This window comes from Macrotis lagotis, chromosome X (assembly GCF_037893015.1).
Source record: "Macrotis lagotis isolate mMagLag1 chromosome X, bilby.v1.9.chrom.fasta, whole genome shotgun sequence".
In the NCBI taxonomy this organism is placed as follows: Eukaryota; Metazoa; Chordata; class Mammalia; order Peramelemorphia; family Peramelidae; genus Macrotis; species Macrotis lagotis.
The window spans coordinates 502937572-502965429 of record NC_133666.1 but is presented as its reverse complement, the minus strand read 5'-3'; the positions used below and the strand labels follow the sequence as shown (position 1 = coordinate 502965429).

Here is a 27858-nt window from a genome sequence, read left to right as displayed (position 1 = left end):
AAAAGATAACTGAAAAGTTGGAGGACAAAGAATTCTGAAAGGATACAAAAGGTAACTGAAAAGTTGGTGATTGGGAAGGGAAAGTAAAATTCTAATAGTAGGGAAACAAAAGATAACTAAAAATTTGGATGACAAAGAATTCTAAAAGGAGAAAAAAAATAATTGGAAAGTTGGGTGAGGAAGAATTATAATAGGTGGAAACCAAAGATAACTGAGAAGTTAGTGGGGTGGGAAGGGGCAAAAAGAATTCTAATAGGAAACAAAAAATAACTGAAAATTGGAGAGGAAGAGTTCTAACAGGAGGAAACAAAGCATAACTGAAAAGTTGGGGCTTGGGAAAGGAAGAAAGAATTCGAATAGAAGGAAACATAAAAGATAACTGAAAAGTTGGGGGATGAGAAGGCTAGGGAAAATTATAGTGAGAAACATAAAAGATAATGGAAAAATTGGGGGAAGAAACCTCAAATAACTGAAAAGTTGGAGGGAGAATTCTAAAAGGAAACAAAAGGTAACTGAAAAGTTGATCTTTGGAAAGTGGAAGAAGAATTCTCATAGGAGAAAACATAAAAGATAACAGAAAAGTTGGTGGTTGGGAAGGGGAAGAAGAAGAATTCTATTAAGTAGAAACAAAAGGTAACTAAAAACTTGGGTATTGGAAAGAGTAAGAATTTTAGTAAGATGAAACGTAAAAGATAAGTGAAAAGTTGGGAGGATGTGATGAGAGGAAGAATTCTAATAGTAGAAAACAAAAGATAACTGAATATTTGGATGAGGAATAATTCTAAAATGTGGAAAAAATAAATGCAAAGTTGGGTGTGAAAGGAACAAACAAAAGATTATTGAAAAGCTGAGGGATGGGAAAGAGGGGAAGATTTCTAATAGGAAACAAAAATAACAAAAGGTGGAGAGGAAGAATTTTAAAAGGAGATAATAAAAGATAACTGGAAAGTTGGGGTTGGGAAAGGGAGACAGAATTCTAATAGGAAACAGAAAAAATAAATGAAAATTTGGGGAGGAAGAATTAGAATAGGAAGAAACAAAAGATACCTGAAAAGTTGAGAGGATGGGAAGGAGAGGAAGAACTTTACTAGGCTACATAGACTGAAAAGTTGGGGGATGAAGAATTAAAAGAAAGCAAAAGATAACTGAAAAGTTGGTGGTTGGGAAGGAGAGGAAGAATTCTAATAGGAGGAAACAAAAGATAACTGAATACTTGAATGAGGAATAATTCTAAAAGGTGGAGAAAATTAAATGGAAAGCTGGGTGTGAAAGAAAAGTGGGAGGAAAAAGATAACTGAGCAGCTGGGGGGATGGGATGGAGAGGAAGAATTCCAATAGGAAAAAAAAGATAACTAAAAATTTGCAGGAGGAAGAAAGAATTGTAATAGAAGGAAACAAAAGATTACTGAAAAGTTGAAGAGGAAGAAGTCTAATAGGAAGAAACAAAAGATAATTGAAAAGTTGGGGGTTGGAAAAGGGAGACAGAATTCTAATAGGAAACAGAAAAAAACTGAAAAATTTGGGGAGGAAGAATAGGATAGGAGGAAACAAAAGATACCTGAAAAGTTGAGGGAATGGAAAGGAGAGGAAGAATTCTAATAGGAGGAAACAAAGGATAATTGAAAAGCTTCAGGAGTTAGAATTCTATTAGGAGGAAACAAAAAATAACTAAAATTGGTAGTTGGGAAGGGGAGGAAGAATTCTAACAAGAGTAAACATAAAAGATAATACTTGAATGAGGAAGAATTCTAATTTTTAGTCACAGCTAGATAATTATTAAGTGTCTGAGGGTGGATTTGAACTCAGGTCCTCCTGATTGCAAGGCAGGTGCTCTATCCACTGCACCACATAGCTACCTCCAGAAGAATTCTAAAAGGTGAAAAAAATAACTGGAAAGTTGGGTGAGGAAGACTTCCAATTTGAGGAAACAAAAAAAGATAACTGAATAGTTTCCGGGATGAAGAATTCTAAAAGGAAACAGAAGGTAACTGAAAAGTTGGTGGTTGGGAAGGAGAGGAAGAATTTTAATAGCAACAAAGATAACTGAAAAGTTAGAGAGGTAGAAATCTAATAGGAAACAAAAGATTACTGAAAAGTGGAGGATTGGGAAAGGGAGAAATAATTCTAATAGAAGGAAATATAAAAGATAACTAAAAAATTGGGGCATGGGAAGGCTAGGAAGAATTCTAGTAAGAAACATAAAAGATAACTGAAAAGTTGGTGGTTGGAAAGGAGAGGAAGAATTCTAAAAGGAAATAAAGGATAACTGAAAAGTTTGGGAAGGAAGAATTCTAATAGGAGGAAATATAGAAGAAAACTGAAAAGTTGGTGGTTGGGAAGGGGAGGAAGAATTCTAACAGGTAGAAATAAAAGATAATTGAAAAGTTGGATATTGGGAAGGGAAGGAAGAATTCCAATAAGAGGAAACATAGATAACTGAAAAGTTAGGAGGATGGGAAGGAGAGGAAGAATTCTAATAGTAGGCAACATAAAAGATAACTGAATACTTGGATGAAGAATAATTCTATTTATTTTGAGTTTTACAATTCCCCCCCATCTTACTTTCCTCCACCCCCACCCCGCCATAGAAAGCAATTTGTCAGTCTTTACTTTGTTTCCATGTTGTACATTGATCCAAATTGTGAAGAATAATTCTAAAAGGTAGAAAAAATAACCGTAAAGTTGAGTGAGGAAGAATTATGATGGGAGGAAACATAAAAGATAACTGAAAAATTGGGGGATGAAGAATGCTAAAAGGAAACAAGATCACTGAAAAGTTGGTGGTTGGAAAGGAGAAGAAGACTTCTAATAGGAAGAAACAAAAGATAACTGAAAATTTGGGGGGTTGGAAAGCAGAGAAAGAATTCTAATAGAGAACATAAAGGATAATTGAAAAGTTTGGGTAGGAAGAATTCTTATAGAAGGAAACAAAAGATAACTGAAAAGTTGGGTGTTGGGAAGGAAGAATTCTAATAGTTAAGAGACATGAAAGATAACTGAATACTTGAATGAGGAAAAATTCTAAAAGGTGGAAGAAAACAACTAGAAAGTTGGGTGAGGAAGAATCCAAATAGGAGGAAACAAAAGATAACTGAAAAGTTGGGGGGATGGGATGGGGATGAAGAATTCAAATAAGAAACAAAAGATAACTCAAAATTTGGGCAAGGAAGAATTCTGATAAGAGGAAACAAAAGATTATTGAAAAGTTGAGGGGATGGGAAAGAGGAAAAATTCTAAAAGGAAACAAAAGATAACTGAAAAGTTGCAGAGAAGAATTCTAATAGGAAGGAGCAAAAGATAATTGAAAAGTTGGTGACTGGGGTGGATCTAATAGGAGGAAACAAAAAATGATTGATAAGTTGTGGGGATGTGAATGGGAGGAGGAATTCTAAAAGGAAACAAAAAAAGATAACTGAAAAGTTGGTATTGGGATGGGGAGGAAGAATTCTAAAAGGAGGAAGCACAAAAAAATCCCTGAAAAGTTGTGGGGATGTGAATGGGAGGAAAAATTCTAATAGGAAACATAAAAGATAACTGAAAAATTGGCAGACAGGGATTTCAAATAGGAAAAAAAATACCTGAAAATTTGGTGAGTGGGAAGGGGAGGAAGAATTCTAATAAGAAACATAAAAGATATCTGAGAAGTAGGGGGAGGGGGAGAAATAATTCTAGAAGGAAACAAAAGATAACTGAGAAGTTGGTAGTTGGGAAGGAGAGGAAGGATAACTGAAGGGAGGTAGAAATTTAATAGGAGGAAACAAAAGAACTAAAAAAGTTGGTGGTTGGGAAGGGGAGGAAGAATTCTAGTAAGGAACATAAATTTATGTTATAAATAAACATATAAACACATATTTATATATTAAATATAAATATGTAAACATAATATAAATAAAACTATAAATATAGAAGTATAAATAATAAAAATGTAAATAAAGATAAATTAAAAATTGGACAACAAAGAATTCTAAAAGGAAACAAAAGGTAACTGAAAAGTTGGTTGGGAAGGGGAGGTACAATTCTATTAGGTAGAAACAAAAGAACTGAAAAGTTGGTGTTGGGAAAGGGAAAAAATTCTAATAGAAAATATAAAAGATAACAGTACTTGGATGAGAATAATTTTAAAAGGTAGAAAAAAATAAGTGGAAAGTTGGTGTGAACGAATTCAAATAGGTGGGGGAAAGATAACTGAACAGTTGGGGGATAGGATGGGGAGGAAGAATTCAAATAGGAAACCAAAAAAACCCCTGAAAATTTGGAGGGGGAAGAATTCTAATAGGAGGAAATAAAAGATTATGGAAAAGTTTAGGGGATGGGAAGAAGAGGAAGAATTCTAATAGGAAACAGAGATAACTGAAAAGTTGGGAGAGGAAGAATTCTAAAAGGAGATAACAAAAGATAACTGGAAAGTTGGAGTTTGGGAAAGGGAGGAAGAATTCTAATAGAACAAAACATATAAGATAACTGAAAAGTTGGAGTGGAAAATTCTAATAGGAAACAAAAGATAACTGAAAAGTTGGTTGTTGGGAAGGGAAGGAAGAATTCTAATGAAACATAAAAGAAAACTGAAAAGTTGAGGAGGGAAGAATTCTAGTTGGAAACCAAAGATAAGTGAAAAGTTGATGATTGGGAAAGGGGTGAAGAATTCTAATATGAGGAAACAAAAGATAACTGAAAAGTTGGGTGATACAAAGTCTAGAAAGAATTCTAGTTGGAAACAAAAAATTACTGAAAAGGTGAGGAAGAATTCTAATAGGAGGAAACGAAAGCTGAACAATTTGAGTGCTGAGGAGAAAGAATTATAAAAAATGATAATTTTGGATAATTGCAAAAGATGACTTAATAATTCTAAAGAGATGACTAATAATTTGGGAAGGAAGAATTCTTATAGAAGCAAACAAAAGATAACTGAAAAGTTGTTGGTTGGGAAGGGTAAGAAGAATTCTAATAGGAGGGAACGTAAAAAGATAAGTTGGGGGATAAAAGGGGAGGAAAAAACGAATAGGAAGCATAAAAGATAAATGAAAAGTTGGGGCAGGAAGAATTAGAATAGGAGGCAACAAAAGTTAACTGAAAAGTTGGCAGGATATCAAAGGGAGGAAGAATTATAATAGGAAACAGAAAAAATAACTGAAAAGTTTGGGGTGGAAGAATTAGAATAGGAGGCAACAAAAAATAACTGAAATGTTCAGATGATGGGAAGAAAAGGAGGAATTCTACTTGGAGGAAACTTAAAAAATAACTAAAATGTTTGGGGAGGAAGAATTCCAATAGGAGGAAACAAGATAACTGAAAACTTGGGAGTTGGGAAGGGGAGGAAGAATTCTAATAGGTGGAAACATAAAAGATAACAGAAGTTGAGAGAGTGGGAAGGAGAGGAAGAATTCTAAGAGTAGGAAACATAAAAGATAACTGAATGTTTGGATGAGGAAGAATTCTAAAAGGAGGGGAAAAATACCTGGAAAGTTTGATGAGAAGTCTAATAGAAGAAAAGTTGGGGGTTAGGAAAGGGAAGAAGACTTGTTATAGAAGGAAACAAAAGAAAACTGAAAAGTTGGGGATGAGAAGGGCAGGAATAATTCTAATAGGAAACATAAAAGATCAACTTTAAAGTTGGGGGAGGAAAAATTCTAATAGGAGGAAATAAAAGATAAATAAGTTGAGAATTGGGAAGGGGGAAATTCTAATAGGTGGAAAGATAAAAGATAACTGAAAAGTTGTGGGTTGTGAAGAGGGGAAGAATCCTAATAGGAGGAAACAAAGGATAACTGAAAGGTTGGGTGAGGAAGAATTCTAATAGAAGGAAACAGACAATATCTGTAGAGTTGGGATGAAAAGTAAGAATTATAATGGGAGGGAACATAAAAGATAATTGAAAGTTGAGGAATGGAAGGGGGAGGAAGAATTCTAATAGGAAATTTACAAAAGATAACTGAAAAGGTGGGGGGATAGTAAGGGACAACAAGGAGAGAAAGTAACTAGATAGAAGAATGATGGACAAGTCCAGAGAATTAGGAGCAGAGTTGGGGGAGCAATGACCATATAAACCTGACTGGTCATTTCCTCAGATGGATGTTCTGGATAGGCACTTGACATTTGGAGGAAAGGGCACAGGGGTTGAAAGAATCTTCAAGGGTTAGAGGGTTGTTGGACCATTGTAGAAAAGTCCAGAGTCAGGAACAGAACTTTAAAAGGTGTGTAAGTCAGAGGATCAGGGATGATACATTCTGTCTCCCCTAACTTATCTCTTACCTCACAAAAAGATAATAGACTAGAAGTATATAATAAGATATATCTTGGGATATGGCCAACATGTGCTAAGTTTTTATCAAGTGAGGGCTTTTTTGAGGGGGAAGAGGAATTGTTAATGAGAGGGGCTAGTGATTACAAAGCGGAAAAAAATAGAAAAGAAATGAAGTATTTTAAATGATACAAAAGAGAATAGAGTGTAGCATTGGAGAAAATAGTCAAGCAAGACAACCTTAGGAAGTAACATACTGAATTTAATATATACTTACAAAAAAGTCATAAAAATATGTTATATTTTATGAATCTGTTTTTATTTTCTTCTTTTTGTTATCTGTATGGAAATATTGACATTTATTGTGGTTTACCAAGTCCAGAATAATGAAAATTTTAATCTTGATTAGCAGATTACTAAAAAAAAGAATTATTATAGAGATAATTTATCATGTTAAATTAACTTTTAACAGACTGACATCAAAAACCTTGCAATGACATCTTCTTCAAAATATTGTTCAAAGATGGTAAAACAAATGAATCAGCAAAGACTTCCCAGTCCTGAACCTCTGATAGATGGAGAAAAATACAGAACTCCTAATTTTGTTTTGTCTGCTAATAGTAAGTGCTTCCAAGACCAATTCATTATAAAGGGAGCTATTTTCAGTCATGAAACAGTGGATCTTTCAGGTAATGATTTTCCTTATTATTCATAATTTTAAATTAACTTGTACATATATATTAGGTGCATATATTCAAGCATGTGTCATATAAAGTGAATTCAAGTGTCCTATAAGTAATATATTCACATAATCAAACTTAAATATGTATACAAAAATCTTTATAATTTTCTTTTTTTGTGGTTACAGGGACCTGGAAATTAAGGGGGCTCCTTCCTTCCCTTAGTGAATGGCTCAACAAATTATGGTATATGAATATAGTACACCACAAGAAAATATGAAATAGAGAGTTTCAGAGAAAAAGGAAAAAACCCACATGAACTCATGAAAAATGAAGAGAACAGGATAATTAGTGCAATTTATATAAAAATAACTATTATGAAGAAAAGCAAATTTGCAATACTTTAAAACTCTTATCAATGCAATGAGAAGAGATCCAAGTTCAAAAATATATGAACTATGGGTTAGGCAGAAGTTAGTCTTAAAAATCTTGATTTTGGTAGATTGCAAATCATTAGGAATCAATGTACCTTGGCATCCTAAAAAAATCTTGGGTTGAATTAAGGAAGGATTAGCTTCTAGGAACAAGGAGGTGAAATTCCTGCCCTAGGATCCAAATATGGAGTCAGGAACCTGGGTTCCAGCCCCATGTCTACCATTCAGTGAATGATGTGAATGAGATGGCATTCACTTCATTAGGACTCATTTTCTTCATGTCTACATTGAGAGACTGGGATTGGCTACTTGCTATTGTTTTGAGTGATACTGCTCATAATTTTCCACTGTCCTTCTCCATAAGACTTTATAAATTAGCTTATGTTCTCAACCAATATTGATCTTGTATGCTATATCCCTCTACATGTCAATAGAGAGGCAATGTCATTATGTTTAACTGAGCTCCCTTGTGCTCCTCACTTTGGCAGTTGATTTACTTCTTTTCCAACTTCCAGAGTATGGTAAAACTCTGTATGATGAAATATCATAGATTGCCATGGTCAAAGAATTTATAACCAAGTGACTGGCTTATTGGTATAAGGATTACCCTTGGAATTCCCCTTCCTCATAAAGCAGATACCAGGTCTAAACTTCAAGAACACACAGTGACCAATGCCACAGTGACAGAGGCCTCACAGCACAATATAGGACTTGGAGGAACTGTTCAACCACCAAGATAATCCTGATAGTAGTTTTTCCTTGCATACTTATTTTGCAAATCCACAAACAATATTTTAAAATAGCATATATTCTGTGTGGCCTTGGGCAAGCCACTTAACCCCATTGCCTTGCAAAAACTAAAAAATAAAATAAAATAGCATATATTATATAATAGAACTTTAAAGCTAGAGAAGAATCTCAGAAATCATCAAATTCATAGGTTTTTTGAACATTGGTGGGAAGCAAACCCTTTTATATAAATTGGTAAAGCCTTTGGGGAACCCTTCTCCAAATCATGTTTTTAAATTCATAAAAATAAAAAATATATAATTACAAAGAAAGTCAATTACATTGAAATATAATGATCAGAATTTTTTTTAAAGTTCACATACCCTAGGTTGAGAACTTCTGATTTAATCCAATCCTCTTCTTTTACAGATATGAAAACTGAAACCTAGAGTTAATGGAAGAGCTAGAACTAGATCTCAGATTGTCTTATTGCTCTTTTTTTCCTACTTAATAATTTTGTCTGCTATACAAAATTAGTGTTGACACAATTGGAACATTTTATTTTTTTAAAAATCTTATATCAAAGATAGAAAATTTACCTAAAATATTTATGACCAATTAATTGATATTTCACATCTTTACTGTTTTTCCTTTTTCTTTTCAATTCTAACCCCAGTCCAATCTCCTTGTAAAATCTTTTGTATTTATTTTATTTCTTCTTTACAATACTTTCCTCTTCTCTTTTCTCCAAGGTCAAAGATTACAGAAATTGGATCAAAATTTGCCTTGTAAAGCTGATATCCTTATTTTAGTTCTTGTTAAAAATCAAATTATCAGGGGCGGCTAGATGGCACAGTGAATAGAGCGCCGACCTTGGAGTCAGGAGTACCTAGGTTCAAATCTGACCTCAGACACTTAATAATTACCTAGCCATGTGGCCTTGGCCAAGCCACTTACCCCATTGCCTTGAAAAATCTAAAAAAAAAAATCAAATGATCAAATTGTAAAACCTTGAAAAGTTCAGAAGATTATTGCAGGTAATGTGTGAAACTCTGGGAAATTATTGTTTAGTAGTTTATTTTTAAAAATATACACAAAGCTGTAAATTGTTAGTTTTAGAAGTCCAAGGGTAAAATCAGTTTATTATAATACATGATAATGTTTGTACTACATTTTTATTGCTAAAGTAGAAGTCACTGATGTGAAATATTTGTTCTAAAATCTCAAATGATTTTCTCTTATAATGAGAAATAAATTACTCCTCTGTGATCAAAGTTATTGTGGTTCTGCCTCTGTGATTGAGTTATAAAGTTATTCTGGCCTTGTGACTATTGTGTCTTTCCTTTTTTGCTAAGAAATAGAAAATAAGCATTATAATAACATCCAAGGATTTAGTCAATTCAATTGTATTTCCTACTGCTAGAAGATTGAAAGATAGTTTCTAGAACTTAGACTGAAATTAACTGCTTTAAGGCAAGCATTATTTGAAGTAAGTGAATTTCAAATGGTTACTTGACCTAAATATAAAACAAAAAATAAACTAAAAAAAAAAAGTAAGGAGACATTTTGCAACTTTGATTATTTGATAATGCTTTATCAAGTCAGGGTTCATAAAATTGATTATAAAAGGTGAAATAAAATATTCTTATTACACTAGGCTGAAAAATTTTAACTTTGAACAAAATATGAGAAAATCTTTGTAATGAGAACATCTTTCATTAAATATTTTAATAATCAAGTTATATAGAAAATTGACATAAATATATTAGACTAAGGGACATTTCCCAAGTGTCAGATTGTTGAAGAAATGAGAAGTTCTCAAAAGAATATTTGTAAACTATTAACAACCCTATGAAAGATGAATCAAAATCATTAATAATAAAAGAAATGCAAAACAAAGTATGAACTTTTTATCTTGTATCCTGAAAATAGTTGCAAAGATGAATAAAAATGGAAATATTAATGTTTGATGGGAATATAGGCACACTAATACATTGCCATTGGACCTATGAGTTGCACTGATCATTCTGGAAAACAGTTTGGAAAAAAAAAATCATAAAACTTCATATCCTTTGAACCAGGTCTCACATCTAGCCATACATGTTAATGAAGCCAATAACAAAAAAGAAAACTCCTGTATGCAGAAGTGTACTAGTAAATGTTTAACTGCTGCCTTCTCGAAAAAAAGAAATGTATACAGTACACTTTTAAGTTTAATCTGCATTTTTAACATTTTCTCTTAATTTTCTTTAAATAAATAACAAATAATCAACTCCTGGATTATAGCATTTGCTCTTTTCCAAAATGTAAATACTCACACTGAAAATTTAACAGGCAACTCCCATAAATTAGTAGGGGTAATTCCTGCACAGCCCTACCTATATGTAACAAAATATTCAGAGTAACCTTTTATGGTAGTAAAAATTGAAACAAAATGGATATTCATTCGTTTAAAAATGACCAAAAAACCCCATTACAAAGCTGTGGTAAATGAATATATTGTAGACAGACTTGAAGAAAGGAAAACCTGGGTCCTAGTATCACTTCTGAAATATTCTGGCTATGTCACCACACAGGTCCCAAACGATCAGTGCTCTAGACTTGCTAAGCCATAGTTTCCAGAGTTGCTGACCTGCATTGGCATAAAATGTTTCCTTTCTTGAGAGTTCTATATAGCAATAAAAATAATTGATTCCTCCCTATATGATCTATATATATACCTTTATGATGAATGAATAGGAGGAATTCAGAGAAATATTGGAACAAATTGTTTAAAATTATACAAAGTGAAGTAAACAGAACAAAAACAGCAATGTACACAATGACCACAAGTATAATAATCTGAACAAAAAGAAAATTCTTATCATTTGAACTCCAAATAATTGTTAGTAACAATCTTGGTCTTGTCAGTCCAGTGATGAAATGCACCTATCTGCCTTTTAAGGGGGCAGCTAGTTGGTACAGTAAATAAAGCACCAACCCTGGAGTCAGGAGGACCTGAGTTACATATGACTATGTAAAATTAAAATTCATGTACAAAAATATATGGGAAAATGGACCGAGTGTAAGGGAATGTGACATGAGAATGTATGCTGGTATGACCATTTTGTATATTTTATATTAAAGATACTGCATAATTTTTAAGTGATTCTTGATATAATCCTTTGTGGGTACACAGGCTATTCTAACAGCCATGATACAAATCATCTCCAAGTAAAGCACCACCTGGACAGTCTCAGGAGCTGGCTTGCTGCCCTGAGAGAGAAGGTGCACCGGAGTCCTTGGGAGCCAGAGTCCTTGGGAGCTGGACATTCCGTCCCACTGTCCAAGGGCACTAGACACAGCTGTGCCTTATCATCTCCTCCCTAACGTACCCTCCTATCCTGTAATGCAAGAAGCTGTACCCACACATCGCTTGCACCCCCTAACCATTACCTCATTATTCTTTGTTCTACCCCGGAAGACCTAACAGTATATATGTAATAGCTAAGCAATAATAAAATTGAGCTGGAGGCATAAGGCAGTAGTGGCTTGATCCTTATTCTCAGCTCCCCTCCTGGAGGGAGGTCGCTGCTGAGGGCCCCAAGGAAGCAAGCCACAACAAATGGTGCCGAAAACCCGGGATCCCCCTCTGAAGAGCTCTTCAGACTCGCACCCCTCCTTGCTGGCCAAGGTAAGTGCCCCATTCGGGCCTGTCTCTCGACGGCCCCCCGCCCCAGCGGCCCCACGGCTATTAGAGCCCCCTGTAGTCCCTTATCCTAATGGGGAATCTTCCCCCTTCTTCCCAAGATACGCAAGGACGGGTTCTTAAACAACTCCTAAGTTCCCGTCGCCTGAAATGCACTGAAAAAGAATGTAAGATAACACTCCAGGCGGTTTTGGCTTTGGCCCCCTGGATTAAAGCTGGTCACATCCTGGATCCTGATGTTTGGAGGCGTTTTGACACTTGCCCGCAGAGCTGAGGTCTGTGGTGACTTTTCTCCCCCGCTGCCCTTCTGTCCTATTGTCACTGCAATACATACCTGCCTTTCAGGGAGAGAGGAAAAGCCTCAAGGCAGCTTTGGATGTAGAAAAGGCCAGAGCAGAGAGCCCGTGCCACCTCACTGAGGTCTGTGATGAGGGCACTCAAACTGATGAGAAATCTACTTGCCCCCCTCCTCCTAAGCCCTCCCCGGATCCTCCGCCAGACAAACTCCGCCCCCCAAAGCCTCCTTGTCTCTGCTCTGAGTTGCCTTGGGGAGATGACTGGATCCAACTCCCCCAACACTCTCCCCCAGAGCCACCCTGGACACACGGTAAAATCCCTGACAAGCCCATTGATGATAACTCCTGGGGCCTGAAACATCCAGATGCTTCCCCTGCCCCCTCAGCACCTACTAATGACTTCACAGAGGCCTGCCAGATGAGAGATCCCTGCTGGGGTGCATTTTCCCCCAAGTCAGAACCTTTCGCTCAGGCTTTCCCAGTTAACGTTAACCCTACCCCACAAAGACCCTTAAGGTGGTATCCCACAGATGCTAAGGTCCCGGAAAGGATGAGGAAGGTCGCCAGGGAGGAAGGCCTTAATAGCTCCTACTTGCAAAGCATGTTAGACACTTGGAGCATTGATCTTAATTGCACAGGGGACTATAAATAACTCATGTGGACCCTTTTAACCCCTGGGGACTTTCTCATGTGGAAGGCAGCCTTTTATGATGAATGTGAACAACAGGCTGAGCGCAATAGTCGCACTGGTGTCCAGCTAACCTTTAACACGCTGGCAGGGGAAGGGACCTTTAGTACTAGGAACATCCAGTCCCAGGGCCCCCCCAGAGTACTTTGATCAGGTCAGGCTCTGTGCACTACAGGCTTGGTGTCACACACCACGATCAGGCCCCTCTAAAGAGCCCTTGCGCAAACTCATCCAAAGACCTACAGAGCCCTTTTCTGATTTCGTTGCTCCGGTCCAAGAGGCTGTTGAATTTAAAGTCACTCACCCAGGAGCAGCCCATGCCCTTGCTAAAGAACTCATTAAGGAAAGCTGCTCCCAGGAATGCCGGAGGCTGATCGATCTTTCTAAATCCACTCACATCGAAGATTGGGTTTTAGCCTGCCGGGATGTGGGGTCTATGACCCATCAAGCCTCCACCCTAGCCCGAGCCCTAGAGACCTTGCAGATACCAGTTCAGAGTGCACAGACAGGGAACCAAGACAGGAAATGTTATACATGTGAGGGGACAGGCCACCTAGCATGAGAATGTGCTAATCGGCAGCACCAATTCCCTGGTACTGCCCCCAGCCATGGGCCCCAGCCCTCACAGGCAAGGAAGCCAAGGACACCCTGCCCCAAATGTAAGAAAGGCTTTCATTGGGCTAAAGACTGTCGTTTGGATCTCGCTCTCCCTCCTCCTTCCCCCTTGGGAAACGGGATGTGGGGCAACCCTCAGCCCCGCGCCTAAGAGGGAACGACATCCTCTGGACAGCACCCATTCAACTTGGGCAGCCCAGACTGTCCCTAAAATTGCCCGGGTCAGTCTGGACTGGGGTCATTGACACAGGAGCTGACACCACTGTTATCCCTGCCGATCAGGCCCCCAGTGAATGGCCCACTGAAAAAGGACCCACCACCATGGGGGTCTGTGGGGAAACATCCACTCGGATGCTATCCCGAGACCTCCGATGGGAGGACTGGGAAGGTCATTCAGGATCCATCCGACCCCTCCTGGTACCGGTGCCCCCCATGTCCTTTGGGGAAGGGACCTCCAGAAACAGATGGGTCTCCACATATCCACTGATGTCTCTACTGGTCACCCCCAATTCTAGAGGCCACTGCTCCGCCCCTGCCATCCTTCCCTCCTTGCCCCCCCCCGCCTACCCCAATGCAATGGAAGGATGAGACCCCCTTATGGACGGATCAGTGGCTTTTACCTACTATTAAATTGACTGCTCTCCACTCTCTTGTCTCGGAGCAGCTTTCCTTGGGACACATTGTTCATTCCACCAGTCCCTGGAACTCCCCGATTTGTGTTATTCCCCCAAAAAAAGACACAAGGAAAATACCATCTCTTATATGACCTCCAGGGACCCAACAGCCGGCTGGTCCCCATGGGCCCATTACAGCCAGGTCTCCCTCACCCATCGGCTATACCCCAAACCAACCCATTTTTGTAATAGACATTAAAGACTGCTTTTACAGCATTCCCCTGCATCCTCAGGATGCCCCCCCCCCCCCCGCTTTGCTTTTTTCCTGCTTTTTCCGTTCTCGCTAAGAACTATGAATCTCCCAATGACCGCTTTCATTGGGTGGTTTAGCCTCAGGGCATGGCAAATAGCCCCACCCTTTGTCTGCCTTGGGTTGCTGCAGCCCTCAAACCCATCTGGACCTACCCACATCTAACCTGCATCCACTACATGGACGATATATTATTGTCCCACCCCCTCTCAGGCCACCCTTAAGATGATAGAGGCCTGGGTTATAGAGAGCCTTTCTAATTTTGGCCTGCAAATAGCTCCGGATAAGATTCAGAGGCACCCCCCATTTACCTACCTGGGCTCCAGGTGCATTCTTCCCTGGCCCTCTTAGGCTGGCCAGTCATTACCAATACAAAGACCCTCACTCTTACTTCCCTCCAGGAGATCTGTGGGAACATTCACTGGCTTCACCCCCCTGCCTGTCTCCACTAAAGCTTTGAAGCCTCTCTTCAACTGGCCTAGAGGCTCCCCTGATCCCTCTAGCCCCCGTGTGCTGACCAGAGAGGCCGTGGCAGCCACTGACAAAGTTAACTCGGCTTTACGCCTAGCTACCCTCTCCCGAAGAGACCCTCACAAACCCTTCTCCCTGATTGTCTTTGCACACGTTGCCCTCCTCTGGCAGAGTGCACCCCTGCTTTGGGTACACCTATCACAGTCCTCTCTTCCCCGTATAGCCTCACTGGAGTTGTCCTTGGCTCATCTCACCCTAAAGGGTCGGAAGGCTGCCAAAGTTCATTTCGGAACCGACCCTGACGAACTTGTCCTCCCCATACCCCTTCACCATATCCCTCACTGCTTTTCTGACTCCCCTGATCTCGCCTTGACACTCCTGGGCTTTACGGGGTCTGTTGGTAACCATGACCCGCCCTCCCCTCTCCTCAAGGGGATTTCAGCACTCCCCATCAGTACTCTCCCCTTCTCATTTTCCTCCTCTCGACCCATTGCACAGGCTTATGTAGCCTTTACAGATGCAAACAGAAAGCACCTGGGCTATGTTATCTACAAAAATGGCACTGTTTTGTTCACTCATAAGAGCCCTCACACCCAGTCTGTGCAACGGGGAGAACTGCAGGGCCTTGGTCCTTGCCTGCTTCCTCTCCGATCCCATCAACATTTTCAGTGACAGTGCTTATGCTGTGCAGACGCTTTCTAGGCTCCCCCTTTGCATCCCTGCTCCCAGAAGAGGCCGACCTCATCTCCGCTCTGATGCATTCCTGCCAGTCACTTCTACACAGCAGAGCAGCACCGTGGTTCCTCTCCCACATCCGCTCACATACCGGGCTGCCAGGCCCCTTGTCTGCAGGCAACAGTCTCATGGACAATCTTATCTTGTTAACTACCCCCTCTGACCCTCTGCAACAGGCAAAGGAGCTCCACCCCAGGTTCCATTTATCCCCGGGATCCCTTCACCGTCTTTACCCTGATCTAACCATTGAGGCATGCAAACACCTCTCTGGACAGTGCAGTGAGTGTGCACCCTTTTTACCCCTCGGCCCACTCACTAGGACAGGAGTCAACCCTCACGGGCTCAGACCCAACTCTTTGTGGCAGGCTGATGTCACTCATTTTGCACCTTTTGGCCAGCACAAATACATATTTACTTGTATTGACACTTTTTCTCACTTTCTTTTTTGCTGAAGCCATGACTTCTGAAACTTCCAGAGCAGTTGTCACTGCTTTGATGTCCACCTTCTGCACCCTAGGGGTCCCCTCACACTATAAAAACAGATAATGGCCCTTGCTTTACCTCTTCCCCCTTTGCCGCATTTTGTTCCCAGTGGAGAATTAAACATGTCACGGGAATCCTTCACAACCCACAAGGCCAGGCAATTGTTGAACGGACTCATGGCATGTAAAAGAATACTCTCCTAAAACAAAAAGACAGTGATGCCCACAACTGGCGTGGCCCGAAAATTGCCTTGCATGGGGCCCTCTTTACTATGAACTTCCTGACTTTTGATTCTGAAGGGTCCCCGCCCCCGCCTTTAAACACTGGGGGCCCCTTTTCCTGGCCACACCTTTGCCCATGGTTCACTGGAAGGATCCTATTTCTAACACAAGGGAGACCTGACCCTATTCTAACACAAGGGAGAGGGTTTGCTTGTGTTTTTCCCACAGACTGCACTGCCCCAACCTGCCTCTCGAGATGATGCCCCACGTTGCAGCCCTCACCAAAGAGATGCAGAGAATGTCGCTGAACAACAGTAGACGAGACCCAAGATGCAGAGGGAGGGGGAGGAGGCAATTTCCCCAACCTTCCATAGTGCTCCAGGACGAGCTCCTCACCTTGGCAAAAAGAGCAATGGACTTTAAACCCAGAGGACACTTGTCTCTTCATCAACTCCGCTCTTTGCCAGTAGTGGAACTGTGGGTCTCCCCACACTCTCACTGGAAGAACAAGCAGCCACACCGTTTCCCAAGACTCTTAACGTTTCCAGTTCTGTTGGTTTCACCTTTAAATGGTCCTTTGCACACCCATACTGGGTCCCACTAAACCGCTCATTTCAAGGGGACCTTTTTGCTTTTGACTCTTCTGACATAAGATTCCCAGCTGGAAGTCTATGGGGATATAATGGTACTAGTGTGTGCTGGCCCAAGGATTTTAGAACACTGTACTATGGACCTGAGAATACTAGACCACCCCAAATTCCACACTCCCCTCCCTGACCTTTTCTTCCTAACGTTGGACATTCCCCCCCACCCCAGTTCTGGTCTCCACAGATCCCCTGGGCCCCATGCAGAGGCCCCTATGCATTCCTTATCGGTTCCCGGCTCAGTATCTATTCTGCTTTAGATGAGGTTGGGGCACCCCCATTGAGATGTAGACCCCCCCATATAAAAAATACACTGCCCTGTCTCAGGTCCCTCTGTGCGGCCCTTCAGCCTGCACAGACATTAGACCTCTTTTTTTCATGAGAGGGCTTGTCTGGTATAATGGAACTTGGGGAAAAACAGACCCTAGGCGGTCCAAGCTAGCACTGGTTGAGCCTACAATACAGCCAGAAAAAAATCAGTATTTTTACACAGTCAGGCCTGTCTCACACCCCCATTTTTCTGGGTAGCTACCAATCTGACCCCTGACCACTCTGATATCCTGAACTGCTCCAGTAATTATTCTTGCTGTCTTACCTCCTGCACCCTGCCTGATGCTGACATACATGTCCTGGTCCGTACACCAGGTATCTATGGATACCTGTGACCACTGATGGGTGGACTCAGCAAGTTACAATCTATCACAGGGAATCCTGAGCCATTGGCCTACTTGCCCTGCTCATAGCATCCCTTATTACATTTATAGCCTCTGCAGCCACCTCTATAGCCACCACCCTTGCCACCACCCCATGGCCAGAGGATATAGAGCACATGGCCAGACAAATGGCTAGAATCTTTCACCAGCAAAATGAGGTTAATAATCTCCTGAGAGGAGCTATCCTTAACCTAAACCAACAGCTAGCCCTCACTAATGAACGAATCTCTTTTGTAGAACAGCAAATTAGGACCATGTGTGATGCAAGATATACCTCCTTTTGTGTGACGCCATTCCTTGTAAAAAACCTTTCCCATGCTCAAACTCTCCTCAATAGGCAGCTTTCCTCCCAGTGGGACTCCCACTTGCAATCCCTGCTTGCCAACATGACATATAAGGTCCTGGACCTCAATGACACGGTCATCCAACCACGACTAGATAGTGAATCCATAGACATGCTCTTGCATGATTTTTTTAGCTGGACTTCCCCAACCAAAATTGTTCTTGGGGTTCTCATTCTTATTTGTCTATTACTCCTCCTCTGTTCTTTGATTAACTGGCACAGAGCTGCAAAAGCCCTCATCGGCTCTGCCATGACTATCCAGGCCCTCCAGGTCCTAAATGAAAAACAGGAAGGAGATGTGGGTACACAGGCTATTCTAACAGCCATGACACAAATCATCTCCAAGTAAACCGCCACCTGGACAGTCTCAGGAGCTGGCACACTGCCCTGAGAGATAAGGTGAGCCGGAGTCCTTGGGAGCCAGAGTCCTTGGGAGCTGGACATTCCGTCCCACTGTCCAAGGGCACTAGACACAGCTGTGCCTTATCATCTCCTCCCTAACGTACCCTCCTATCCTGTAATGCAAGAAGCTGTACCCACACATCGCTTGCACCCCCTAACCATTACCTCATTATTCTTTGTTCTACCCTGGAAGACCTAACAGTATATATGTAATAGCTAAGCAATAATAAAATTGAGCTGGAGGCATAAGGCAGTAGTGGCTTGACTCCTTATTCTCAGCTCCCCTCCTGGAGGGAGGTCACTGCTGAGGGCCCCAAGGAAGCAAGCCACAACAATCCTTCTTTTAAATTGCGAGATCTCTGTATTTTGCCATTGAAAATAACATTTTTCTTTGATTATTTCAGTTATCTGTAGCTAATAACCAGTTAGTTCGGATGACAGGTGTGGCTAAACTGCCTCAGCTCCTAGTGCTGAATTTGCCTCATAATAGCATTGGTTGTGTGGAGGGGCTAAAAGAGCTAGTTTACTTGGAATGGCTCAATTTGGCAGGAAATAATCTTAAGGTAAAATATTTTGTGTTTTAATATAAAATAGAGCTTCTGAATGAAAAACTAATGGAATCATTTAGCATTTCACTTCAAATCCAGTGAAAAATAATAATGCATTTTATTTTTCTTTGAATGTATACAGTCTAACCTGAAATACGCCAAAAACAAGTTTAAAACAGATACAATGATTCAAACATTTTGAAGATTTTCAAAGTGTCTATTCTCAAGTAGAGAGGCTTTAAATGGGAGCTAATTTAGTAAACTGTCAATAAGTAATAGCCCACATTTATATATATTTGATTTATATTTTATATTTTATTTTCTTTACAAAATATCTTATGGAAAAAATAGTAAATATAACTATCCTTGTTTATCAGATGATCAAACTGAGATTGAGGTTAAAGAAAGAAATAAACAAACAAACATAAATAAATAAATGAGATTAAATAAATTCACTTAGTTATATAGCTAGTTAAATGAGAGTCAAACTTGAAACTAAATTTCATACTTAAAGTCCAATGACTCTTTTCATTATATCAGATGAGAAGTGGTAATCCATTGTTTTTGTAAAGTCATGGAGAAAGATCTATAATTTCCTGAATCTTTCAATTCCTTTTGCTCAATCTTCACTTTTCCTTCCAATTTCCAATTAAAAAAAATAAAGGTACAACACCATAAAATGAAACTTTAAGGGAGATAATGAAGGAATTGGGTTTATGGTATATTTATTTTTTTGTCATTCACAGTTGAACTAAAGTGACTCAAATTTCTCTTTTCATAGGCTACAGACCAAATTAGTAACTGTACAACTCTGTAATATCTTGATTTGTCAGCCAATAACATTTCTCAAATAGGTGATCTTTCTAAATTGATATCCCTAAAGGTATATGTACTTTTTTTGACCTGAAGGTTCTTTTGAGATTTGATGTTCTAAGATATATTATAAATTATCTGATTATCATAAATTAGTCCTCTACCATTAGAAAATGTATCCCTGGGGCGGCTAGGTGGCATAGTGGATAAAGCACCGGCCTTGGAGTCAGGAGTACCTGGGTTCAAATCTGGTCTTAGACACTTAATAATTACCTAGCTGTGTGGCCTTGGGCAAGCCACTTAACCCCATTTGCCTTGCAAAAAACCTAAAAAAAAATGTATCCCTAATGACCAATACTGTTCTAAGATCTTTAAGAGTTCCTTCAAAGTTGAACTATGATTTTTTTTGTTTTGCCATTCATAACTGTTTGTCGATATCAGTTTCATTTTAAAAAATTATTTATTTTCCCAATTATATGCAAAGATAATTTCTAAAATTCAATTTTGTAAAGTTTTCTCCCTCCCAATCCTCCTTCCCCCCACCCTTGGATAGCAAGTAATCTGAATTAGGCTATACATATGCAATCATATTACACAAATTTCTTTATTAGTCATGTTACAAAAGAAGAATCAGAACACAAGGGAAAAACCACAAGAAAGAAAAAAAAAATTTTTAAGTGAATACTTTGATCTGCATTCAGATCAATAGATCTTTCTCTGGATATGTCATTCTCCAAACCAAGTCCTTTTAAATTGTCTATGATCACTCCTGCTGAGAAAAGCCAAGTCTGTTGTTGATTGATGTCAATGTCTAAAAGTGAAGCAGGATAGAAAACTGACATCCTTAGATATGAGCCTTATGACCTATTATTCATATGTCTATATATATATATATATATATATATATATATATATATATATATATAATTGTTTTCCTAGGTTATTAGAGTTTGTCTGTGTGGCTTGAGAAGTGTGTGTGTGTGTGTGTGTGTGTGTGTGTGTGTGTGTGTGTGTGTGTGTGTTTTAAGTAGACTTCAAACTATATTTCCAAAATTTGGCCATCTTATATCTTGGATGTCTCTAGTTTTCTCAAGTTCTTGAAATTAGATTGTATAAATATGCTATGCAATACTTTGATGAGAGAGAAGGAAATATTATTAAGAAAAACCAAATGATAATTGGTAATCATGATTCGAATTTTGCATAGCTATTTTTCCTCTTATTTTCCCTTTTGACATCAGGAGCAGTAGGTGGACTCTAGACCTTGAAGGCAAAAGGTAATTCTATTATTCAACTACTGTTAACAGGAATACATTTTTCTCAATAGTTGTTCTAAAAAGATTTTAAATGTTCAAATGTGATAATATTTGATTGTTTAGTTGTTTACATTGTGTTGGGGGAGATTCAGATGTATGTAAGATAAGGTATGTATATATGTATGTCCTCATGGATCTTATCTAGTTATTAAAATAACTGTAATACATAATAAATGTAAATGTTCTTTTTATTCATTTTTACACTCAACAAACATTTATTTTAAGCATACTAAAGTTTAAGGCACTAAGTTAGGCTCTGAAAATGCTTATAAAAATGCCCTCATTTAAATTTTACTGGGGGGGAATACAAATGTGAAACTGGTTAATTTTCCAGTAATACTAGATTGTTTGCAAAGGGAGAACTAACAGCATAAAAAATAAAGAGAAATGTAACAAACTGAACAGCTATATGGGGCTGCTAGGTGATAAAATGGATAGAGTTCTTGGCCTGAAGTTAAGAAGTCTCATCTTATGTCAAGGGAATTAATGAAAAAAATTCAAAGAAAGGTGGCTTTTCTCTACCAGATCCATATTATAAAATGGCAGTCATTAAAACTGTCTGGTATGGGTGGAACCAAGATGGTGGCGTAAAGGCAGAATTCCTGACAACTCTGAGCCCCCAAACCCCCAAAAAACAAAGGATGGCTGTAGCAAAAATTTAGAGGGGCAGAACCCACAGAAAAGACTGAATGATACATTTTCCCAGTCTAAGATAACTTAGAAGTTCTGTGGGAAAGGTGTGCTTCATCAGGACTGGGGGTTGGAAAAAAAGCCGTGGTGCAGCCCAGCCCAGAGATCACCCATAACAGCTTGAAGGGGCAATGAGAGAACTCTGCTGCACCTGGGTGAGTGTAGAGTGAAGAGCACAGGCCGCAGAATCTGCAGCAAGAATCTAAAGAAAGCAGCCTGCACACCCAGAGACTGTAAGGGAAATCTGCAGAGATTTCACTGCTTTCCCTGGGGTAGGACCCTGCTGTTTGCCTACATTCAGACCCAGGTTGCAGTTTGGGCTTCCATACTAAGATAGCTAGATCCCTCCTTATAGCCTCAGGGCAGAGGATAGTGCTGTGATCATCTACATATCAAAGCAATGACTAGAGAGCATAAGACCTTGGAGGAATAAAGGTCCCAGTGGGGTGTCCCCCCCAAAAAAACAACCCTAAAGCCTTGGAAGAGCTGTAAATTAGTCTTGGGCTGAGGAAATGAGTAAACAACAGAAAAAGAAGGATCTGACCATAGAAAATTACTTCAGTCCTATGGAAGATCAAAACACATACTCATATGATGACAAAATCTTAACTTATGTATCCAAAACCTCCAAGAGAAATAGAAAATGGACTCAGACTGTGAATGAGCTCCAAAAAGACTTTGAAAAGCAATTAAGGGAGGTGGATGAAAAATTGGGAGGAGAAATGAGAGTGATGCAGAAAAATCATGAAAACCAAATCAAAATCTTGGTGAAAGAAAATGCAAAAAAATACTGAAGAAAATAATATGTTAAAAACCAGTTTAGGCCTAATGGAAAAAAGCAAAACAAAAGGCAAATGAGGAGAAGAATGCCTTAAAAAGCAGAATTGGCCAGCTGGAAAAGGAGATAAAAAAAGCTCTCTGAAGAAAATAATTCCTTCAACTGCAAAATGGAACTAAAGGAACTGATGACTTTGCAAGAAAGCAGGAAGAAATAAAACTCTTCCCCAAAAAAGCCAAAAATTAGAAGAAAATGTGAAATATCTCATTGGAAAAACAACTAACCTTGAAAACAGATCCAGAAGAAATAATTTGAAAATTATTGGACTATCTGAAAGCCATGACCAGGAAAAGAGCCTAGACTTCAGTTTTCAAGAAATAAAACAACAAAATTGCCCTGAGATCCTAGAAGCTGAGGGTAAAATAGAAATTGAGAGAATTCACTGGTCACCCCCTGAAAGGGATCCCAAAAGAAAAACTTCCAGGAATATTATAGCCAAATTCCAAAACTCCCAAATCAAAGAGAAAATTCTAAAAGCTGCCAGAAACATACAATTCAATTACTGAGGCTCCATAGTCAGGATTACACAGGGTCTGGCAGAATCTACATTAAGGGCTTGTAAGGATTGGAATATGATATTCCAGAAGGCAAAAGATCTTGGTTTACAACCGAGAATCAACTACCCAGAAAAACTGAACATCCTCTTTAAGGGGAAAAGATGGATTTTCAATGAAATAGGGGACTTTCAAACTTTCCTAAGAGATGACCAGAGTTGAACAAAGTTTGATCTCCAAGTACAGGATGCTGGTGAACCATAGAGGGAGTGGAAGAGAGGAATTAACTATGAGGAACTTGATGATGTTGAACTGATTGTTTTCCTGCACAGGAAGAAGATACTGATAACTCTTATGAACTTTCTCATTTATAAGAGCTGTTAGAAGGAGCATATATAGACAAGACATAGGAAGGAGCAGAATATAATGGTATGATGTGGTAAAGGGATGGAGTCAATGGGTGATGGGGGAAAGTACTAGGAGGAAGGGAAAGGAGATGAAGAATAAGCTGAGAGATTTCATATGAGTAAAAAAAAAGCTTTTTGAATGGAGGGGAGTGGGGAGGGCAAGGGGGAATGAGTGGGCCTTCATTCTCATCGGAAATGGCTCAGAGAGGAAATGACATACACAATAGGGTAAGGAAATCTATCTTGACCTGGAGAAGGATGGGAGGAAAGGGATGGGATGAGGGGGAATGGGGGGGGGGGAGGAAAGGGGAAAATAGGTGTAGAAGAGAGGAAAGATCTAGGGAGAGGGTACTCAGATGCAACATGCTTTTGGACAGGGTCAGGATGAAAGGAGAGAAAGAATAGAATAAATGAGAGTGGGGAGAATTAGAGTGGAGGTACAGCTAGTAAGAGCAAGTGAGGGAAAAATATTGAAGCAATTTCTCTGGTGGATTTATAATAGGGAAAGCAACTCACCCCAGAGACAGAGCCATTGGAATCTAAACACAGACTGAAGTACATTTTTTTCCTCTCTCTCTGTTCTTGAGGTTTCCCCATCTTCTTGGGGGGAGGGGGTTTATGTTTATTCTTAGGTTTACTCTTATAACATTCAATTTACATCAATGTATGGCATGAAACAATGTAGAGACTGTCAGACAGCCTTTGTCGGGGGGGACGGGGGAAAAAATTGTAGAATTCAGAGCCTTGCAAAAAATGATGGGTACATATTACTATTTTATATAATTGGAAAACAAATAAAATGTTGATAAAAAAAACTGTCTGGTATTGGCTAAGAAATAAGAGTGGTGGATCAGTGGAATAGATTAGGTACCAATAGATTAGGTAATGAAATGAGTTTAGTAAACTACTGTCTGATAAACCCAAGGACTCTAGTTTTTAGGATAAGAATTCACTAATTGACAAAACCTGCTGGGGGAAACTGAAAAATAGTATGGCAAAAATTAGGCATAAAATCACATTTCATTCCCTTTATCAAAATAATGTCAAAATGAGTACAAGATTTAGACATAAAAGGTGATACCATAAGCAAAGTAGGAGAACAAGGAATAGTTTATGTCAGTTATATGGAGAGGAGAAGAGAGAAGTTTATGACCAAATAAGAGATAGAGAACATTATAAAATGTAAATTGAATAACTTTGATTATATTAAATTAAAGAAAGGTTTTGCACAGATAAAACCAATGCAATCATGATTAAAGGAAACACAGAAAACTGGGACACAATTTTCACAGTGTTTCTGATAAAGGACTCGGACTCATTTCTAAACAACATAGAGAAGTGATTTAAATTTATAGGAATATAAGTCATTCCCCAATTGATAAATGGTCAAAGGATATGAACAAGCAGTTTTCAGATGAAGAAATTAAAGCTACCTTTAGTCATATAAAAAAATGTTCTAAATCATTACTGATTAGAGAAATACAAATGAAAAAACTCTGAGGTACCACTTCACACCTACCAGATTAGCTAATATGACAAAAAAGGAAAATGATCAAGGTTGGAGGGGATATGGGAAAACAGGGGCACTAATGCATTGTTAGTGGAATTGTGAACTGATACAACCATTCTGGAGAGCAGTTTGGAACTATGCCCAAAAGGTAATAAAGCTATGCATTCTCATTGATCCAAAGAGAGAATTTTTAAAAAGGGAAAAAAGACCCATATGTACAAAAATATTTTTAGCAGCTCTTTTTGTAGTGACAAAGAATTGGAAATTGAGGGGATTCCCATTGATTGGAGAATGGCTGAACAAGTCATGGTATATGAATGTGACGGAGTACTATTGCTCTTCAGAAAAATCTGAAAAGACTTGCTTGAACTGATGTTGAATGAAGTGAGCAGAACCAGCTGAATATTGTACATATTAACAGCAAAAATGTATGATGATCAACTCTGATGGACTTAGCTCGCTAACTCTCATCAGTTCAGTGATCAAGGACAGTTCTAAAAGATTTGTTTTGGCAAATGTCATACACATTTAGAAAAAAAAGCTATGGAGTCTAAATGCAGACCATAGCATACTATGTTCATTTTTTTTTAGGTTTTTGCAAGGCAAACAGGCTTAAGTGGCTTGCCCAAGGCCACACAGCTAGATAATTATTAAGTGTCTGAGGTCGTATTTGAACTCAGGTACTCCTGACTCCAGGGCCAGTGCTTTATCCACTATGCCACCTAGCCACCCTATATGTTCATTTTTAACACTTATTTTATTTTTTTATAATGATTTTACCCTTTTAGTTCTTATTTTTCTTTTCACAACATGACTAATATGGAAATATATTAAACATTATTTTACATGTATAACTTAAATCAGATTACTTGTCATGGGGAAGGGGGATGGAAGAGGGAGACAGAAAAATATGGATCTCAAAAGCTTAAAAAAAAGATGAATGTTAAAAACTATCTTTGCATATTATTGTTGAAAGACTAAAATAAAATAACTTTTAGAATAAAAAGTGTCATCATCCCGAGTTCAAATCTGGCCTCAGATACTTGCTAGCTTTGCCTCAGTTTCCTCATTTATAAAAGGGATTGCAGAAGAAACTGGCCAGCCAGTCTAGTCTCTTTGCCAAGGAAACTCCAAATGGGATCACAAAGACTCAGATATGATTTAAAAAAATGACTAAACAACAACCAAAAACTATATGAGATTAGAGAAAACTATACAGTTCAGGAATGAGAAGATAGATCAGAAAATATATGGAAGGTGACATTTGACCTGGGTTGTGATAGATGAAGATAAGGAGAGGTCACTCTAAATAAGAGCACAGTGGAAATCATTCAAAAGGAATTTGAAATTCCACAGCATAGGTTATGTCTCATATAATAAAGGGAATTACATTATTTGCATAAATAATATTTTAGCATTGAAAAAAGTAATTAAGTTTCTTTGTATTCAATGTCTTTGCTCTTACTATGAACTCTTACTTTTGTTTTTGTTTTTTAAGACTTTGCTTCTACATGGAAACATCATAACCTCACTTAGAGCAGCACCTGTTTATCTACCTCATTCACTGACTATCCTTTCTTTAGCAGAAAATGAAATCTGTGATCTAAATGAGGTAAGAAATTGAAGGTATTTTATGGGAGTATGATAATTAAGGGATCCAAAAGAGGGAAAGCATAGTTATAAGATTTGTGTTAAATTTTAAACAACTTAGAAAGATACCACAAAATGTGAAATAATGTGTACTATTGAAGCTTAGTTTCTATTCCTTTTACAGTCTATTAATGGTTGTAGAAAGCAGGTCTGAGTTTCTCCATGGTCATTTATTTTATCTATCATCTATCTATCTATCTATCTATCTATCTATCTATCTATCTATCTATCTATCTATCTATCTATCTTCTGGTTATTGCAAGGCAGTGGGGTTAAGTAACTTTCCCAAGATCACACAGCTTAAGTAAGTATCAAGATTCTGAGGATGAATTTGAACTCCTGCTCCAGGGCCAGTGTTCTAGCCATGGTGCCTTCCAACTGCCCCTTCATTTATAATATTATTAATCTGTGGAACTTTGACCAACTGAATAAGAGAAATTAAAAGGAATAAACTATTTATCTCTAGGTTTTTAAACGTATTTTTAAAAACCTTCATTTGTTCTTTTTGACAAGAAAAGTGAGTAAAGATCATACTTTCCAAGGATCCTGCTAAAGTAGAATAGACATATGATCATACTGCTTTTGGTTCAAATTTGGGAGAGGGGAAAAGAATATTTTTAGAAAAAGGGAGAAATTGTTACACTTATAAATACTGAAGATAACTAAACCTTGAAACCCAATGTTTGGACATTGAGTCTTTTTGGCTCAACAGACCTATCTTTTTATTACAGATTTCTTTCTTATCATCCCTTTTGAAGATGGAACAATTATCAATAATGAAAAATCCTTGTGTAATGACTGTGCCATCTGTTCCAGGATTTAATTATCAGCCATATGTTGTAAGTTGGTGCCTGAATCTCAAAGCCCTAGATGGTTATATGATTTCACAAAAAGAAAGGTGAATATGATTCCGTAATTTTCTAATCAATAACTACAAATGAATGGGGTTTTTTTTTAGGCTTTTTGCAAGGCAAAGGGAGTTAAGTGGCTTGCCCAAGGCCACACAGCTAGGTAATTATTAAGTGTCTGAGACCGGATTTGAACCCAGGTACTCCTGACTCCAGGGCCGGTGCTTTATCCACTACGCCACCTAGCCGCCCCACATGACATGTTTAAACTTATTATTTTGAACTGGTAATTTAATAGCTCATATAGGGAGCCTGCATAGCTTGCTTGTTGATAAATTTCTCAATGTATGTTATATATTGAGATGTTTAGTATCTAATTTGAACTTTTACCTTCAGTGGAGATTTCCTCAGCTTTCTTCATAAAAGGGCACTTTGATGTC

The 27858-nt window shown here is 38.6% G+C and overlaps 1 protein-coding gene and 1 pseudogene across 1 annotated transcript in view; one reads left to right on the top strand and one right to left on the bottom strand.

Annotated features, from left to right (window-relative positions):
* Window positions 1–12229, bottom strand: part of LOC141501181 (glyoxylate/hydroxypyruvate reductase B-like) — a 56696-nt gene extending 44467 nt beyond the window's left edge. Inside the window, exon 1 of the mRNA XM_074204929.1 lies at window positions 12104–12229. The gene's annotated coding sequence lies outside the window, so the exon portion shown is untranslated. The remainder of the gene's footprint in view (window positions 1–12103) is intronic.
* Window positions 16–27472, top strand: LOC141499311 (centrosomal protein of 97 kDa-like; annotated as a pseudogene).
* The last annotated feature ends 386 nt before the right edge of the window (window positions 27473–27858 follow it).